At 61.7% G+C, this 10,784-nt stretch overlaps 1 non-coding gene across 1 annotated transcript; it reads right to left on the minus strand.

Annotated features, from left to right (window-relative positions):
* Positions 1 to 557: 557 nt before the first annotated feature.
* LOC136401685 (small nucleolar RNA SNORD5) lies at positions 558 to 629 on the minus strand. Its single transcript, XR_010750695.1, has one exon. It is a non-coding gene; the product is annotated as a small nucleolar RNA SNORD5 (small nucleolar RNA).
* Between the last annotated feature and the right edge of the window lie 10,155 nt (positions 630 to 10,784).

Here is a 10,784-nt window from a genome sequence, read left to right on the forward strand (position 1 = left end):
CCAGTGAGCCCATGCTCAAGCCGGCTGAGGTCCCAGGTCGATGCTCTGTCCACTGCACCACCACTGGTCAGGCCCACGTTTGAGTCTTAATCCCTTTTTTTGGTTCAATCCAGTTGTCATGTCTGTCAGTCCACAATTCTTTCAACTGGGCTTTTTTTTTCTCCACTTGAATATGGACATACTTCAAAAATGCCTCACCGCAATTCCTTCAAGCAATTTACTCGGGAGCCACCGTTAGAGTCAGGGTGGATGGGTCTGCCTGGTTTCTCGATTTCAAACACCCTCGAAACATGAGCGAGTTCAAATCATACTCACTCCTACAGATAAGACACCAGATAAAGAATTGGCAAGTGGGTGATTGAAAACTAAAGCCCATCGGAGGATCTCTTGAGCCCAGGAGTTCTGGGCTGTAGTGCGCTATGCCGATCGGGTGTCCGCACTAAGTTCGGCATCAGTGTGGTGACCTCCCAGGAGCGGGGGACCACCGGGTGGCCTAAGGAGGGGTGAACGGGCCCAGGTCGGAAAACTAAAGCCTATACAGAGCTATCGATGTCTTCAGCGCTCAGAATTACGTTTCAGTTCCTGCCTGTATCATTCAGCGGCCGAACAGTTAAATTCATCATCTGAGTGAACCCAGAGTCGTCATCTTCACTGTGCACACAGGCCGCTGGGGCTCGGGGCAGGACCTGGGACTCTGCATTCCAGCAAGCTGCTAGGGGTGCTGGAGCTGCTGGCCTGAGGGGCCGACCGGGCAAGGAGGGGCAGAGTCAGAGGTGCCCCGGCATCCCCGTTGGCACTGTCACTACCCGTCCGCCTCCAGGCCAGGCTCTGGGACCAGGTGACAAGGCTGTCCTAGGGACACACGGGAAACAGCTTGCTTACAGTGGGCTACCCGCAGCTGCTGTTCTGAGGTCTGGCTGGGGTTCCAGAAGCTGAGGGTGAGAACTCACACCGCCCGGTGTCTCTGCTCCGTCCCTTCCACCTCCAGGGCCCCCCTTCTGGCAGCTCCAGTCCCCTCCGCAGGGACCGCAGCCACCGCTCTGGATGCAACTCTGCCACGTCACAGTCTAAAGAGAGCCCCAGAGGTACCCACTCTCTGCACGGCTCTGCCTCCTCTGGCCGCCTGCCTCTCCTTCAACCTCCCCCAGCCTGGGCACGCCTTCCTCCCCTCCCCGCAGAGCATCTCTGTCTAAGGCCCTCAGACCCCTGCCCTGGCCTGTGCCCACTGGAGCCTTCGCCCTTCCCCACGCCCTGGCTAGGCCTCTTCCCCGCCCAGTGGGAAGGTGGGCTCAGCGGCTCGATGCCCATCCTCAGGCCCGTGGGTGGCCCAGCACAGGCGGTGGGTGGGGGCGGCAGGTGGGGCTGGAGCACTGCGAGCAGGGGGCCCTGGCAGTGCGGGGGGTCAGGTCTCGGGCTGGGACGGGCTCTGTGTGCAGCCAGAGCCAGCACAGCGGAGAGGAGCCGGGGCTCCGAGGGCACACTCGTCCTCTAGCTGTTTAGATGGTATATTTGTTGATATTTCGTTTTTATGGGTTTTTAGCTTCTTTTAGAATTTATATATGTTTGGCCAAAAGGTCTGTGTGAGCTTCCATTTGCTCTAGTTCCCCAAAGATGGGGGGAGGGTGTGACCTTCTCAGGAGCCCACTTGCAGGCACTACAAAGGACAGCAGGAAACCAGAGCCTGGTCACCTCCCCAGAATTAGTCTGTGCTGAGAAGGGGGGGGGCTGGCTGAGCAACCCGTGTCCACTCCATGGCCTCTCCTCCACTCCACTCCATCCACTCCACTCCATCAGCCCCACCCCTCCCAGCGGGGTGACCTTCTGGAGCCATGGGCCATGACTGCCAGCGGAGCCTCGCCCAGGAGCCCCTGACTTCCCTGGCCAGAGGCCCAGCCCTGCCTGGAGCTGTTCTGGACAGGGACGGGACTCTGAGGCCGGGATGTCTTCCCGGACAAAGCCGCAGCCGTCAGCCCGGGCCTGAGAGTGCTCCCGGCTCCGCTGGGAGGAGCCTGTGGCTGGGAAGGGCGCAATGGCACTCTGGCTGGTGCCATGAGACCGGGGCCATGTGCACGGAGTGCTGGGCGTGGGCTTGTCCTAGACCCAGCCCAGAGGCCAGCTGGGTGCCCAGGGCCAGGAGCATTCCCCAGCCTTCCTGGGGGGCCCTGAAGGGAGCCACCCTGCACATGTAAGCTGCTCTGTCCATCCCGGGAGGCTCTGACTGTGACCAGCCCCACCCTCAGCACCCGGGTGGCCGGCCCGGCCTCTGTGACTGAGGGTGCAGCGGGGAGGGGTGGGGGTGGCCTGAGGTTCCGGGCTCCCCCTGCCCCAGGGCACGAACAAGCTGACTCCTGTCAGGCGTTGCTGGTCCCTGTGCAGTGCCAGCTGGGGCCCTCGTCCCGGGGTGCAGGCCTGAAGGGCTGGGTGTGGTCGGGTAACGCCCACGGGCCCTACGTGCGTGGGGACGGCACCTCCGCCCGGAGGACGCCCCAGGTGGCCTGCATTTTGAAGTCGGGGTGCGTAGGGGGAGACCCCTGAGGGCAGAGGAGGAGCCCGGGAAGGGAGTGGGACACCCCGAGCCGGGAGATGGGCTCCCCAGACTCTCCCACAGGCAAAGTGAGCTGGATTTTCCCTGGGGGGTACAGCACTTCTCAAATCGGGGTCTATTCTTGGGGGTCTGTGAGAGCTTTTTACCCTCGAATAGCAATCTGAGAAATGTCGAACCACATGAATCGCAAAGAGCCGTTTAAAAACAAAGATTCTACAAAAGCAAGGGGCAGGGTCCCTGGGGGGGGATGGGGCAGGGTCCCTGGGGGGGCAGGGTCCCGGGGGGGGCAGGGTCCCTGGGGGGGCAGGGTCCCTGGGGGGGATGGGGCAGGGTCCCTGGAGGGTAGGGGGCAGGGTCCCTGGGAGGGGGGTGGGGCAGGGTCCCTGGGGGGGGAATGGGGCAGGGTCCCTGGGGGGTAGGGGGCAGGGTCCCTGGGGGGGAATGGGGCAGGGTCCCTGGGAGGGGGAGGGGGCAGGGTCCCTGGGGGGGGCAGGGTCCCTGGGAGGGGATGGGGCAGGGTCCCTGGGAGGGGATGGGGCAGGGTCCCTGGAGGGGGATGGGGCAGGGTCCTGGGGGAGGATGGGGCAGGGTCCCTGGAGGGGGATGGGGCAGGGTCCTGGGGGGGGATGGGGCAGGGTCCCTGGGGGCGGGGGCACAGCAGAGGAATGCTGCCCAGGTACCGGTGCCCAGGGCTGGGGGAGGGGTGGGCTGCCCCCTTTAAGATCACGGGGCATCTTACACGCTGGGTGCTCTCCAATTAAGGCCCAGACTCTGGTCCTAAGCCACAATTAACTGTGGCCTCCAGCCTGGCACAGGACTCCACTCCCCCGAGTGGCTGGGAGGAAGGCCAGGGGTCCGTCCCACAGGTGTGCAGGGCAGCTGAGGGAGTTGGGGCAGCGATGAGGCCGGGGGGCTGCACACCCCACAAAGACCCTGGCAGCCAGAGGAGCTCAATCCCATCCTCAGTGAGAGACCCTGACCCCAGCTCGGAGCCCCAAGTCCTGCTCCTGCCTCCCTTCCTTTCCTCCCTGCTTCTCACCCGTCTCCCCTCCTGAGCTGGAGACAGTGACGGGGGACGTGGAGTGTGCGCTCAGGCCCCTTGCTGTCAGGAGCAGCTGGAAAAGGGGTGCCCTCGTGCCTACGCACAACAAGAAGGACCCTGAGCCCTGACCCTGGTCACACGCTGGGCCTTGACCATGGTCACATGTGGAGCCCAAGCCTTGACCATAAGCAGTTTTTCTAGTCTTCGGAGCTGTGGCTAGGGTGCGAGGGAAGCACAGAAAGGCCTGCTGGTTGGGGACCGGGCACCTCACAGAGGGGCTCACACAGCAGCTACAGGGGCCGGGCTGGTGGGACCCAATGGCACGAGCAGGAAGTGCTGTTCTGAGTCGCCCTGGCCGCTGCCTGGGCCCCTGCCTTCCGGCCCCTGTGGCGGGGGGAGAGCCAGCTTCTCCGCCCCCAGCCTCGGGCACGGGGTCTCTGAGTGCACACACAGCAGCACGCTGGCCTGGGCATGGCCTGGGCGTGTCCTGGCTTCCCTCCCGGGCCGCCCTGGCTCCTTCCAGATGAGGGACTGGGGAGGGGAGGGAGGAGAGCTGGGATCATTTCCTCAGGGCCCCTGGGCGGTGGCATCTCCAGTTCCGGTCTGTCTGGGCAGCAAGGAGCCAGGCTGCAGGGATGCCCGTTTCTGAGCGTGGGCAGCTGGTCTTTTCCGGGACTGAGGAGGTGGCAAACCGGATAAACCAGGGTTTCCCCGTGGCCAGCATCCTGTGGGGCGAAGCTGGGACAGCCCAGCCCGTCCTCCCCTACAAGCTGGAGCTGAGCCAGGGGCCAGGACGGGAGCTCACCAGCCAGAGCAGGGGCCCAGGTGAGCAGGCAAGCCACCGCAGGGAACACCTGCGTAAGAGCGGCTCCCTCTCTGACCGTGGTACCCTGAATTCTGTTCCAGCAACATGTCATGGGAGCTGTGGACCGTCCTGGGCAGGTCCTGGCTGTGGGGCTTCGTCCCCCGTTACCCCGCGGGCTGAAGTGCCAGTGGATGGCCATGTCACAGGTACAGCCCCTGCCCTCAGGCCTCTCGCTCCTCCAGCACCGTCGGCCGGCAAAGCGGAGGAGCTGCTGGGAGCCAGGCACCGGAGATGGGGGGGCACCTGAGCCCCTAACTCCACCGCCAGCACAGAGGGACGCAGATGCACCTCTCGGGGCTCCCTCCAGCCGTGGGGAGCGGAGTGCACTGATGGACAACTCCCCTGAGTGGCAGCTGAGGCCCTGCCAACTTCTCAGAATGGCCCTGTGTGGCCTGTCTCCCTCCCATCCCTGCATGCTCGGACCAACTGAGTCACTGGCTGCGGGAGGAAGAGAGGGTGAGAAGGTCAAGGGGAGGCTAGAAGCAGATGGTTGCTTCTCTGTGTGCCCTGACCGGGAACTGAACCCAGGACGTGCATACGCTGGGCTGACACTCCATCTACTGAGCCAGCCGGCCAGGGCCTCACACAATGCTCTTTACTGTAATTTCCACACGGACAACTGACTCTCCCAGAGGTCTTCACTGATCTGTCCTGTCTCCACACTGAGGCGTCCACTCTAACGTGAATGCTGCCTGATATTTCTGTTTATATTAACGATTCAGAGGACAGGGAAACAATAAAGATAACATATGTTGGAACTCTTTCAACAATGATGTAAGTGAATTCCTTGTGGAATTAGATAATGTCTCCAAATTCTGGAAGAATACTTTCTCAAAGTTCTGTGCTATTCACAATGTAGCAGACACGGACAATACACACCTTGGCGTTAGTGTTTCCCTCACCACTTTCTCAGGTCTGAGCAATCCACAGACAGTAAGGCAAACCCTGCTTTTAGCGTTCGCCAGCTTCTGTGGTGCAAAGCCTCCGCCCGGCGCTGACTTCCCCTGGCCACTGGGACACGGCCGAGCACAGGGCAGGGAGGACGCACAGTCAGCATTATACAGCGTTTCCACCACGCAGACACGGCGCACACATAACCTTAGGAGGACAGAGGACTGTGAAATGTGGTAAAATAATCCGAAGTGGTAAGCACTGAGTGTTGCCTTTCTTCTAACGAATTTATTTCATTGTAAATTGATGTAATCTAACTTTCAGGACTGTCTTTAACAGGTTCCCTAACTTCCCCCAAACAGGCCAACTGGCTCCTGCCAGCACCCTGCTGCCGTCACTCCAGTGGGGGCAGGAGGAGAGACAGACAGTGAGAGGGACGTGGGCAAAGGCAGGAAGAGCTGTGGGAAGGGCAGAGCTCAGTGGGAAAGTGAGGCGAGAGGAAACAGAGGGAGAAGGTCGAGGAGAGCAGGGGGTCGAGTCAGCTGGCAGCGAGCCAGCCAGATCCTCCCTGGTGGGCGTCCTCTGGGACCTGGTGGCACTGTCACAGGTGCAAGGAGGGTGGGTGTGAGAATGGACAGCCTCTTGCCTTACCAAGGGCACCTGTTAGCCCTTTGTCCACCTGGAAAGTGCGGGCAGGCTGTCACCAGGGCCACAGCCAGGAGCCTGGGGCTCCTGACCAGAAGTTCTCCAGACCACAGCGAGGCTGCCAAGACCATGTGCACAAAGAGCAGGGAAAGTTGGGTAGTGAACTCAGCTGGTTCAAGCTATTAGGACAGAAGGAATGTATTTTTTTGGTTAAAATTTTTAAAATACAAGGAAAAGCAGGACATGGGCATTTAAGGTCTATTAGAGTTGTGCTCTGACATCACCTAGAACCCAGTGTCACTATTTAAATTAAAGTTAATTTAAATTAAATGACATCTAAAATTCTGCTCTCCTGTCACACGAGCAACCTCTCAAGCCCTCAATAGCCACAGGTGGCCGGTGGCAAGTGCCTCTTCTCCCCCCCAGGTGATGTGTGGTCCTGAGCAAAGTCCACAAAGTAGAGCCATGGGTCACAAAAGCGTTCCCCCAGCTTCCCACTGCCCAGCTCCGCGGAAACCAGCACGATATTTTGGGTTATTTGAATATTCCAAGGGAAATGGTTCTTTGCTTGAAAAACAAACATGTCTCTTAAGTTCCACTTGTGTAAGTGACCCCATGGAGGTGATCAGAATCCCAGCTTCCACTGGGGCGCTCATGGCGAAGTAGGAGGCAGTACTGACCAGCCCAGGACTTTTCATCTCCGTCCCACGTGCTCTGTGCTGCTCCTTCTGATGGGACGCCCTGCACATGCTCGAGAGAGAGAGAGAGAGAGAGAGAGAGAGAGAGAGAGATGGAGAAAAACATTGACCTGTTCCTGTGCCCTGACCTGAGATCCAACTGGCAACCTCTGGGCTTCCCCAAGAAGCTCTAACGGTCCGAGCTGTCCGGCCAGGGCTCTGAATGCATGTTAAACGAAGTTTCCTTTCTTCATTGTCGCGCCTGGTTTTGGAGGCTCTACTGTTTGCAATAGCAATAGACTCGGCTCCCCCCGCCGCCCAGCCGACCTCACGTCCCCGACCTGGCTGCGCGTGCCAGGCTCGGCCGCTAGGCGGCGCCAGAGGAGCAGGGGCGGCGGCCGGGCAGATCCAGGGGCGCCCCGGGTTTGCCCCGCTCGGCTTGCGGTCCGTCCGCCGGCGCTTCGCCGATCCTAACCCACCCCCCACCCCCCACAGCTGCGCGGGCAGCGGTTTTCCCAGCGTCGCCACCACTCCCGTCGTACCCCTCAAGCCCACCCCGAGACGCCCCTCCGCGGGGTCCGCAGCGGCCCCGTGGGGACCCCCACCTCCAGCCTCGGAGCTTCTCAGGGCCAGAAAGTCCCAGCTGTCCCCTGCTAACTCGAGCCCCAGGGTGGCAGCAGCCTCACGGCGCTGTGTCGCCTGACGCAGGGTTGGCAAAAGCACAGCCCGGGGTCACTCCGTGCTGTGGTCATAGGCCCCAAGGAGACAAGCATGGACTTGGGAACAGAGGGGAGCCCCAAAGCCTAGTTCCAGGAGCGTTCCCAGGTTCCCCAGAACGCTGAGACTCTGCTGCCATCAACATGGGACAAGGTTCAGATGCAGGAAAAGGCATGTGGGAGGGATTGTGAGTCCACACACCTGTGCCATTGGTGGGTGAAGTCCAAATTCATTCAACAGAATTCTTTCTCTTCTGTTTCCTGGATCCTGATAGGATGAGCAGAGGAGGAGCAGCCACGTGGCCTCCCTTTCAGAATGGGGTGTCCGACAACGTCCCACCACCTCATGCTGAGGGGTCCTTCACACCCAATTCATTGTCTCCTCCACTGACCGTGTCCCCAAAGGGTCAAGGCTCTGGACATACTCTTCGTGCGCGGTACTCGGCCCCACCCCCACGCTGCAGCCTTGGGAGGGAAGAGGACCAGAGGAAAGAGGGGTTGCCAGCCATAAGCATTTACAAGGCTCGATTTCAGAGACACGATCATGAACAAAATTGCTCTTAGGAGGGCAAAAGAGAAGAAATTCTACTGAACTCCTAAAAGAGTTTCGCGGACCAGCCTCTGGACCCAGTTCGCCTGAGACACGGCTGCAGTGGAACAAAATGGACAGTCTGCAGGACTTCTGGGTCTTGAACATCAGACGATTCTCTTTCTCGCAAATACGACACTGAAGCGCCTCTGAAAGGAGGAATAAAATGGAAAGTGGAAAGTTACAGTTCTCCAGACCTGCCAAGGAACACCCGCCACACTCTCCCTCCTCTAGTGGATCCCACCTTTCCCACGGCCCACAGCCCACCCCAGCCCTAGTTCTTAGTCTTCTCTCCCCAGCTTTCCTCGTGCACCCACGGGGTGGGTCTGACTCACACACCCACACCCACACCCACGGCAGGGACACAAACCACAGACACGCACACCCACACCTTATACTGGCTGCTGTGTGTGTGCGCGCACCCCCCCCCCCCATCTCACATCCTTCCCCTCCAGGAACAGAGACCCCAGGGCTTTGGTGTCTGCTCCCACGTGCTCTTCCCCCCCACCAGCGCCATCCTGGCCCACAGAACCTTCTCCCTCTCCAGGTCTCCCAGGCCCTGTGTCCTGACTCCTGCTCTGTAGCCTAGTGTTGGGTCTGTGTTAGGGGAGACTCACTCCCGGGAGGAGCAGGTCAGCCTCTAGCTGCTCTTCCTGTGCTCAGAGGCAGCCCCGGAAGACCCACCCAGGGCCCCGAGGCTTGGCTTTCAGCTCCACGTCTCCTGGGAAGGCAGGGCCGCTGAGGGACAGCAGGCTGCTGGGGACACACCAGGGTCCCCGCCACCGCTGCCTGCACTCGACGTGGGGAGCCCCAGATCAGGAGGCTCCCCCACTAGGGGTCCAGTCGCTGGGCCACGCCCCTGATGCTCTCTTGTTCACTGATTCCTGTGTCACACAATGGGCCACGCCCCTGATGCTCTCTTGTTCACTGATTCCTGTGTCACACAATGGGCCACGCCCCTGATGCTCTCTTGTTCACTGATTCCTGTGTCACACAATGGGCCACGCCCCTGATGCTCTCTTGTTCACTGACTCCTGTGTCACACAATGGGCCACGCCCCTGATGCTCTCTTGTTCACTGACTCCTGTGTCACACAATGGGTCACGCCCCTGATGCTCTCTTGTTCACTGACTCCTGTGTCACACAATCCCAGACCCTCCCGGGCCCATGGCTGTGTCCAGACACAAGGGTCCACCTCGCTGTCTCCACAGGTATCCCAGCCTACCTCCTTCTCCAGCCCAGGAGCCCAAAGGGCCCGGACTCACCCACTCTTCCAGTCAGGGTGACGTTGGTCTCCACCCATGACAGGCCCATGACCAGGAGAAAAGCAAGGAGGGACGTCATGTCCAGTGGTGCCTGGCCCGGGACGTGAAGAGCAGGGCCACTAGGTGAGCTCTGGAGCCTGTATGTCCCGCACCACTCAAAGCCCTTTGCCACTGCACGCTGGGCAGCCCACCTGCTCCTCACCCATGGGCCCCAGCTGGGTGTGCCCTGCTGGTGTCGGGGGCCAGTCCACTACCACGGCCCCTCCATCCTCAAGAACCCCGCCCCCGGACTGCGCATTCACTCACCCATCCCCCAGCACACCTTCTTGGCACCTGTCCCTGCTGCCCCTCCCTGCAGGCTGCGGCAGGTGCCCCCACCCCTGCCCTGAGCTCCTGCTCTCTCAGGACCCCGCATGGGCCCCCCGCCATCCAGCAGTGCTCTCCCGCCCCCCGTCCCCACCACTGGCTCCCTGTCCACCCACAGCCCAGGTCGTCCCCACAGGGCATCCTGCCCTAGCGCTCAGCTCAGCACAGCCTGGCTGTCCCTGCAGCGCCCGGAGGCCGAGTCTCGCTCTCTGCTCGGGCGGGGGGGCCGCTGGCCTCACAGCCCAGGGGTTCCCCTGCACCGCCTCCTCCTGGAGGGTTCCTGGCTTCCTTCTAGAATGTTCCTCATTCTGACACTATGCACCACAAGGCATGTGCGGCCCTGCCCATGTGGTGGGGTTCCAGCAGCGAGTCTGTTCTTTGTCCCTGGCTGAGACGGGAGGGTCTCTGGCCCTCCTTATCCTCCTGGCTGACCTCTCAGGCGCCCATCTGCACGTGTGTCCTGAGTTCTCCCATCAGGGCCCTAAAGGGCAGGCACAGCCCTGCTCTCTGCTGATGTTCTTCTCTCTGCCCTCCCCCAGAGACAGCCCTCCCCTGGTGATGCCCCCCCCTCCACCAGACCCTGGAGACAGCCCTCCCCTGGTGATGCCCCCCCCACCCGACCCTGGAGACAGCCCTCCCCTGGTGATGCCCCCCCCACCCGACCCTGCAGACAGCCCTCCCCTGGTGATGCCCCCCCCCCAGACCCTGGAGACAGCCCTCCCCTGGTGATGCCCCCCCCACCAGACCCTGGAGACAGCCCTCCCCTGGTGATGCCCCCCCCACCCGACCCTGGAGACAGCCCTCCCCTGGTGATGCCCCTCCCCCAGACCCTGGAGACAGCCCTCCCCTGGTGATGCCCCCCCCCACCAGACCCCGGAGACAGCCCTCCCCTGGTGATGCCCCCCCCCCAGACCCCGGAGACAGCCCTCCCCTGGTGATGCCCCCCACCACCACCCGACCCTGGAGACAGCCCTCCCCTGGTGATGCCCCCCCCCAGACCCTGGAGACAGCCCTCCCCTGGTGATGCCCCCCCCCACCCGACCCTGGAGACAGCCCTCCCCTGGTGATGCCCCTCCCCCAGACCCTGGAGACAGCCCTCCCCTGGTGATGCCCCCCCACCACCCGACCCTGCAGACAGCCCTCCCCTGGTGATGCCCCTCCCCCAGACCCCGGAGACAGCCCT

The sequence above is a fragment of the Saccopteryx leptura genome, chromosome 3 (assembly GCF_036850995.1).
Source record: "Saccopteryx leptura isolate mSacLep1 chromosome 3, mSacLep1_pri_phased_curated, whole genome shotgun sequence".
NCBI lineage: Eukaryota > Metazoa > Chordata > Mammalia > Chiroptera > Emballonuridae > Saccopteryx > Saccopteryx leptura.